Here is an 8,212-nt window from a genome sequence, read left to right as displayed (position 1 = left end):
CAACTCCTTGGCAGCAACTTTTTGTGTTTGTTTGGTATCATAGGTAAACAGTATTTAAATGAAATATAAATATGCATCCAATCTTGTACCAATGTTGAGTCCAAATTGATCCCTTTGAAATATTATATAAAGATTACAGACTAATTCCTCAAGCTTCTGGTTTTGCATGAGATCAACTCAACTAACAACATGACTATACACACAACATGGTCACTATAAATGGTGTGTGAAAAATGTTTGATTTTATGAAACTTTTGTGAAACTATCACTTTTGGTAAATATTTAAATCTAATCCTACTTTATGTGATTTTAATGCTTCTATTTATAGATTACCTCTAATGCTTTTAAAAAAGGTGTGTACTGATGATTGTTAAACTGCCTCAACCTCTTGAATCTAGAATTCTTTTCTACTTGATAGTTAACATAGCACATTTCATAATTTTATATACTGCTGTAGCACTTGACATACAAATCATCCCCTTGGTAATTATGTGGTTTTCTTTGTATATAGGTGTCTGATAACTGTTATTTCTTTATTTTTTTATACATCTTTATTGGAGTATAATTGCTTCACAATTCTGTGTTAGCTTCTGTTGTACAACAGAGTGAATCAGCCATATGCATACATATATCCCCATATCCCCTCCCTCTTGAGCCTCCCTCCCACCCTCCCTATCTCACGCCTCTAGGGATAACTGTTATTTCTTTAAAACCTAATTCTCCAAATATAAATCTGTGTTCAATGTAAAGATATGTAACACATAAACAAAGAACAGAAGGCAGTCATAGATAATTTCATTAAAAAGGGAAAGCTATTTAGCTTTTTGATTATGTTACATACATTTATTTACATATGGTTTATGTATTTCACCATTTAATTTCATTTTTTACAGTATGGTGATAGTTTCTGATATATGCATATGGGAAAGTTATGTATTTTTAATTAAATCAATTGGTTTAATTTTTTTTTTTTTGCCTTTCACTTTCTAACTACATGAGTTTTGGATAATTCATGTAACCTCTCTGATTTTTATTTTCATATGTTAAATTAAGATGATAATACCATATACTTCTCCAAGTTATTGTAAAGATTAAATGAAATAATCCATGCAACATTTTCATGATACCAGGCTTTTAGTGAGTATTCAGTGAATATTAGCTGTTGTTGTTACTACCAGCACTAATACCAGCACCATCACCACCAATACTACATACTTTTGTGTTCTGTAATTATCATCTTTACGTTTATTACTTAAACTTAAACTTTAAATAAGCTTTTCTATAGTATATTAGGACTCTATATAAACATAATTTAATACATACAGATGTATTTCATTAACTATCATTCTTAAATAAATGTTTTATAAACAACAACTTTATGAACATCTTTGGGAGTAAAACTTATTTTAAACTATTTTTTCTATACTATATTTTTCTTTGAAAATAACCGACCACCAATCCCATCAAGTGGTAGTCCCAAGTATTTTAATTCAGTGCTGAGTTATATCAGTTATATAAATTTTTATTACCTGGCCTTGGAAATCTAGATTGTTTTTTATACAGGGTAAGTAATTCTACACTCCATCTATTAAAGTAAACAAATCCAATAGAACCCACTTAATTTATAAAGTGGTGATTACATACAATTATGAGCTTGATGTTTATTTTCATGCTTGCATGCACATGCACATCATCCTATATATCTATGTTGATCAATCTATGTATATCTACCTACCTGTCTACTGTATCTATAATAACAGAGGCATCTTCACAGTCATATAGGTAAGCCACTCCATAAAGAGTTACTGGCAGTAGGATTATATCTAGAATTTTAAAGGAAAATCTTTAGTCTGTTAAAAACCTCACCATCCCAAGCTTTTTTAGGTTGTTTGAGGACATTTTGGAATTAGGCCACAGTTGGTAGCAGTGATGGAAAGAAACAATGAAAAGAGAAGATGATTGGTAATGCTGCTAATGAACTGGTTTGACACAGTGCTTAGCCCAGTGTTCATTATAAACTTGTAGATGACAGACATTTAGTCAATTCTATGTTATAATATTAAGGAAGAAACTAAAGCAGAATCTGTAGGTGATACTGCAGAAGTCATCTACAGTATTGAAAAGGCCATTTATAATTTGCAAAACTGCACATTACTTGATGAACTGAGCATACATAGGTAAGCTTGAGTAAGCTAGAAGGTTAATGATATGGCTAAAACTCTTACCAGAAGGAAACATATTTGACAAATGGTTTGTAGCATGTTAAAAAAAATCTGAACATTAAAATAATCAAGAAATTCCTAGTTTAGATGAGTTGTTTAATATTTATTATAGATACATAAAGAGACAAATGAGAATTATTTTTTAAGTGGTGAGGGAAGTTAATGAACTCTCTAAAGTATTGAAGTTACAAAATGTACATAAGGTGAGACTTCTAGACATCTACTTTTAGGAAGGAATAAAGAAAGGAATGGCTAATGCTATCAAAAACCATGCCAAAACATTATTCTTGTTTAAAAATAAAAATCCTTGCAAATTTTAGTGATATTAGAAGACTTATATAACTCTGTGCCACAGTATGTGGGGAAAAGCTGCCAAATACAGAAAACTCAGAGGACACCGAGAAATACACATAGGAAGAAAGTCTGCAGCTGTGAATTTCAAAGTGGTATTGCTAAATTTGTCAATCTGTTGTTTAGAAAGGCAAGCATGGGCTTTTACAGAGTTCTATTCCTTGCATTCCATTAGGCATTAAAGGAAGGCAGACTTGGGAGTTCCCTGGTGGCCTAGTGGTTAGGATTCTGGGCTTTCACTGCCATGGCCCGGGTTCAATCCCTGGTTGGGGAACTGAGGGAACTGAGATGCCGCAAGCCATGCAGCATGGCCAAAACAAACAAACAAAAACTAGGAGGCTTATTGAAGTATGAAACAGGAAGTAGTCTATGGCTGGTTAGGGAGAAGTAAATATTTAAATAACTCACACACAACTCTGTATCATAAGTAAAAAATACTAGCCCTTCCTCCACATAAGCCCCTCTAAACTGCTGGTCCATAGATACTTGGTTTATTCAAACATAAGTAGTTACTAATGAGGAACCAGCAAAAGAACTACAAAAATATACCATGAAAAACTACAGGCATACCTTGGAGATACTGTGGGTTCACTTCCAGACCACCACAATAAAGCAAATATTGCAATAAAGCGAGTCACAGCAATTTTTTGGTTTCCCAGTGCATATAAAAGTTATGTTTACAATATACTGTAGTCTATTAAGTGTGCATGGCATTATATCTTTAAAAAATGTACATTCCTTAATTTAAAAAAATACTTTATTGCTAAAAAATGCTAACTATCTTCTGAGCCTTCAGGTAGTCTTAATCTTTTTGCTGGAAGAGTGTCTTCCCTTGATGTTGATGGCTACTGACTGATCAAGGTGGTGGTTGCTGGAGGTTGGGATGGCTGGGTCAATTTCTTGAAATAAGACAACAGTGAAGTTTGCCTCACTGATTGTCTCTTCCTTTCACAAACGATTTCTCTGCAGCACATAATGCTGTTTAATAGCATTTTACCCACAGTAGAATGTCTTTCAAAATTGGAGTCAAGCCTCTCAAACACTGCCACTGCTTTATCAACTAAGTTTATGTAACATTCTAAATCCTTTGTCATCATTTTAAGTCTTCACAACATCTTCACCAGAAGTAGATACCATCTCAAGAAAGCACTTTCTTTGCTCATCCATAAGAAGCAACTCCTCAGCCATTCAAGTTTTATCATGAGATTGCAGCAATTAATTAATATCTTCAGGCCCCACTTCTAATTCTAGTTCTCTTGTTATTTCCATGCCATCTGCAGTTACTTCCTCTGCTGAAGTTTTGAACCCCTCAAAGTCATCCATGAGGGCTGGAATCAACTTCTTCCAAACTCCTGTTAATGTTGATATTTTGACCTCTTCCTGTGAATCACAAATGTTCCAAATGGCATCTAGAATGGTGAATCCTTTCCAGAAGGTTTTCAATTTACTTTGCCCAGATCCATGAGAGGAATCCCTATCTATGGCAGCTATAGCCTTATGAAATGTATTTCTTAAATAATAAGACTTGAAAATCAAAATGACTTCTTCATCCATAGGCTGCAGAATGGATGTTGTATTAGCAGGCATGTAAAGAACATTAATCTCTTCACCCACCTCCATCAGAGATCTTGGGTGACCAGGTGCATTATCAATGAGCAGTAATATTTGAAAGAACTCTTTTCTCTTAGCAGTCAGTCTCAACAGTGGGCTTAAAATATTTAGTAAACCATGTTGTAAACAGATGTGCTGTCATCCAGGCTTTGTTTATGCTCTATTTATAAATCACAGGCAGAGTAGATTTAGAATAATTATTAAGGGCCCTAGGATTCAGAATGGTAAATGAACATTGGCTTCAACTTAAAGTCACCAGCTCCACTGGCCCCTAACAATGGAGTCAGCATGTCCTTTGAAGCTTTGAAGCCAGGCATTGACTTGTCTCTGGCTATGAAAATCCTAGATGGCATCTTCTTCCAGTAGAAGGCTGTTTCGTCTCCATTGAAAAGCTGTTGTTTAGTATAGCCACCTTCATTAATTATCTTAACTAGTTCTTCTGGATAACTTGCTGCAGCTTCTACATCAGCACTTGCTGCTTCATTATGTACTTTTATGTGATGGAGATGGCTTCTTAAACTTCATGAACCAATCTTTGCTAACTTCAGACTTTTCTTCTGCAGCTTCCTCACCTCTTTCAGCCTTGATAGAATTGAAGTGAGTTAGAGCCTTGCTCTGGATTAGATTTGGACCTAAGGGAATGTCGTGGCTGGTTTGATCTTCTATCCAGACCAGTAAAACTTTCTCCATATCAGCAATAAGGCTGTTTTGCTTTCTTATCACTCATATGTTCATTGGAGTAACACTTTTAATTTCCTTCATGAACTTTTCCTTTGCATTCACAACTTAGCTAACTCTTTGGTGCAAGAGGCCTAGCTTTTGGCCTATATCAGCTTTCAATATGCTTTCCTCAGAATAATCATTTTTAGCTTTTGACTTAAAGTGAGATACATGCAACTCTTCCTTTCACTTGGAAACTTAGAGGCCATTGTAGGGTTATTAATTGGCCTAATTTCAATATTCTTGCATTTCAGGGAACAGGGAAGCTGGAGGAGAGGAAGAGGGATGGGGGAACTGCTAGTAGATGGAACAGTCAGAACACATATAACATTTATTTATTAAGTTTGCTATCTATTTGTATGTGTGTGGTTTGTGGTACCCCCCCACACACAATTACAATAGTAACGTCAGAGATCACAGATCACCACAACAAATGTAATAATAATGAAAAAGTTTGAAATACTGTGAGAATTATGAAAATATGACCCAGAGACAGGAAGTGAGCCAATGCTGTTGGAAAAATGGTGACAGTACACTTGCTTGATTGTTCCACAGTCCTTCAACCTGTAAAAAAAAAAAAAAAAAAAAAAAATCAATATCTGCAAAGTGCAAAACAGTGAGGCAGAGTAAAAGGAGGTATGCATGTATAATGAAAGGAACATGGAAAACAAGTGGTTAGTGAAGAATATTAACAAGAAAAATACTGTAGGTTAACAGATGACATAACTAAATATATTATTGTAATTCAGGTAGCTTAATAAAACAATCATAACTTTAATATAGGAGCTCATTTCACAATATATATGTATATCAAATTCTCACTTTGTATACCTTAAACTTATACAATGTTATATGTCAATTATATCTCAATAAAGCTGGAAAAAATAAATAGGATTTCAAAGCAGTCATATAAGAAGTCAGAGAAGATGTTTTAAAACAACAGAAAGAGCTAAAACATGAGCCAGCTGAATTAAGAGAAAAAAGTGGAAGAGAGAAATAAGGCCATCTTAATTTTGAGATACCATAAAAGAAAATAACTGTTGAAAACACAGCAAGGAATGTGGAGATAAGGACTGAGAAATGGTAAAAGCTAGTAAGAGAGAGATGGACATGAACAAAAAGTTTAAAAAAAGATTGATTAAAATAATGAATATGGAAGACAAGCAGAAGAACCAACTTACACATAATTGGTGTCACTAAAGAAGAGAAATAAATAGAATAGAAAATCAGTGTTTAAAGTATACTTCATAAAACTTTTCTGGAAATGAGATTTTAATTTAAATGCCTTTAAGGGTACACTGAGTCCCAGTCGGGAAAATGAAACAAAACAATGAACATCAAAATGCATCATAGTAAACTTTCTGGATTCAAAGATAAAGGAAGATTCTTTGGACATCCAAGTAAAAATGTGAAGTCACCTGTAAGGGAAAGAAACCCAGAAAGTCTCAAAAATGTCCACATCACCTTCCAATATTAGAAGCCAGCAGAACAGTGTTTGCAGAATCTTCAAAATAAATAAATAAATAAATAAATAAAGTGTGACCTCTGTTTTATCACTAGGCAAATATTAATTCAAGTATAATAACAGACTATGATTTTTGAATACACAAAATTTCATGGAATATAGTTTGCATATGTCCTATTGAACTGATCTAATAGAAGAAGAATTTCAAACAACCAAATGATGAAAGAGAATCTTTGTTAAACAGAGAGGTGGCAAGCATTAAATCCATTAAACCCTAGCCTTAAAACTAAAACTGAGAGAATTATTGTTTCAGAGCAGAATTTAAATATTATAAATCATGATACCATATTAATATTCTAGCTAAATAAAGTTGGATTGGTGTGTGAAAGAGAAAATAGAAAGTAATAATTTCCCAGTCTTCTATAGCCTGAGGGTGAAAGTATATAATTTAAAGCTAAAGGTAATAAAGTAATAGGTTACATATATAATGATATAATGTTAATTATAAGAGAGCAAAAAAATTAAAATTATGTTGGGGAGGTAAAAGAATAAGTGCATAATAATTCTACCATTATTATTGATGGAGTCTTATAGGTAATATGTTAAATAGAATATTAAAATTATAGTTATAAGAGGTAATCTCTTCAAAAACTAAAATCAAACCTCATATTATTGGAAGGAATATATACAGAAAAACAATGCGAAGAAAACACTAAGCACAAATAAATAATGTGAATGAGGACATAAAACCAGAAACCACAAATGTAGAATATTATGGCAGAATTAAGACAAAATCTATCAATAACTGTAAATGTGGTAAATAATCCATTAAAAAGAAAACCATCACATTTCAGTTGGAGCAAAGTGTGACCATATGCTGTAGAACTGTGATACAAGGAAAATCAAGTGGCTCAGAAAGGTTGAACATAAAAGTCAAAAGTATTTCAGTTGTGTATTAAAAAAAATAACATACCAGAAGTCTTGATGGTAATTTGAGTCAAAATCTGAGGCAAAAATAATTCAATAAGATGAAGAAGAGTAATTCTTACTAATAAAGTACAATCCTACATCGAAGTGTCAGTTATTCATCAAATAAGATACCTTAAAAAGTCATAAAGCAGAAAATATCAGTAAATGCAAGGAGAACTAGATACTATTATTAGTAGAATAACTTAGTTAACCTCTCTCATCCATTACAATTCTAGAACAAAAGTAGGAATGTAGAAAACCTCAAATGCTTACATGATCAGTTAGATCTAATAGATACATAGCTGAAAACAGAAAGACCACATATAAATTAATTACGGAATTTTTACAAAATTTGAGCAGGTATTAGGCCCAAAGAAAACTAAAAGTAAAACCCCATGAATAGGAAATTACCAAAAAAGAAAGATTACTGGTAAAATACATAATTGATAACCAAATCAGAAAAAAGTTCTAACATCTAGATATATAAAAATAAAAACTGTCAACATCTGAAGCAAAGAAGAAATATGAACTAAAATTAGAAAACAATAGGAAAGCTACATATCAGACACTTGAGGATGAACATAAACAATAAAGGAAATTTCATACACTTTTCAATGTATGTTAATGGACAAGAAAGAATGGAATTCAACATAGTACTGGAGTCCTAGCCAAAGTAATCAGGTAAGAAACATAAATAAAAGGCATAGAATTAGAAAAGAAGAAGTAAAATTGCCTCTCTTTGCAGATTACATGATTTATATATAAAAAATTTTAAAGAGTCCACCAAGAAACTTATTTCTAATTAACAAATTTAGGAATGTTGCTGGGTAAAATTTAACATGGATAAACCAGTACCATTTCTATACACTGATAA

At 32.7% G+C, this 8,212-nt stretch overlaps 1 pseudogene; it reads right to left on the bottom strand.

The window, feature by feature from the left end:
- Nucleotides 1-3,346: 3,346 nt before the first annotated feature.
- On the bottom strand, nt 3,347-5,113 carry LOC136793374 (tigger transposable element-derived protein 1-like; annotated as a pseudogene).
- Nucleotides 5,114-8,212: the final 3,099 nt, after the last annotated feature.

The sequence above is a fragment of the Kogia breviceps genome, chromosome X, assembly GCF_026419965.1.
Source record: "Kogia breviceps isolate mKogBre1 chromosome X, mKogBre1 haplotype 1, whole genome shotgun sequence".
Lineage (NCBI taxonomy): Eukaryota > Metazoa > Chordata > Mammalia > Artiodactyla > Physeteridae > Kogia > Kogia breviceps.
This window is presented reverse-complemented; position numbering and strand designations above follow the sequence as displayed.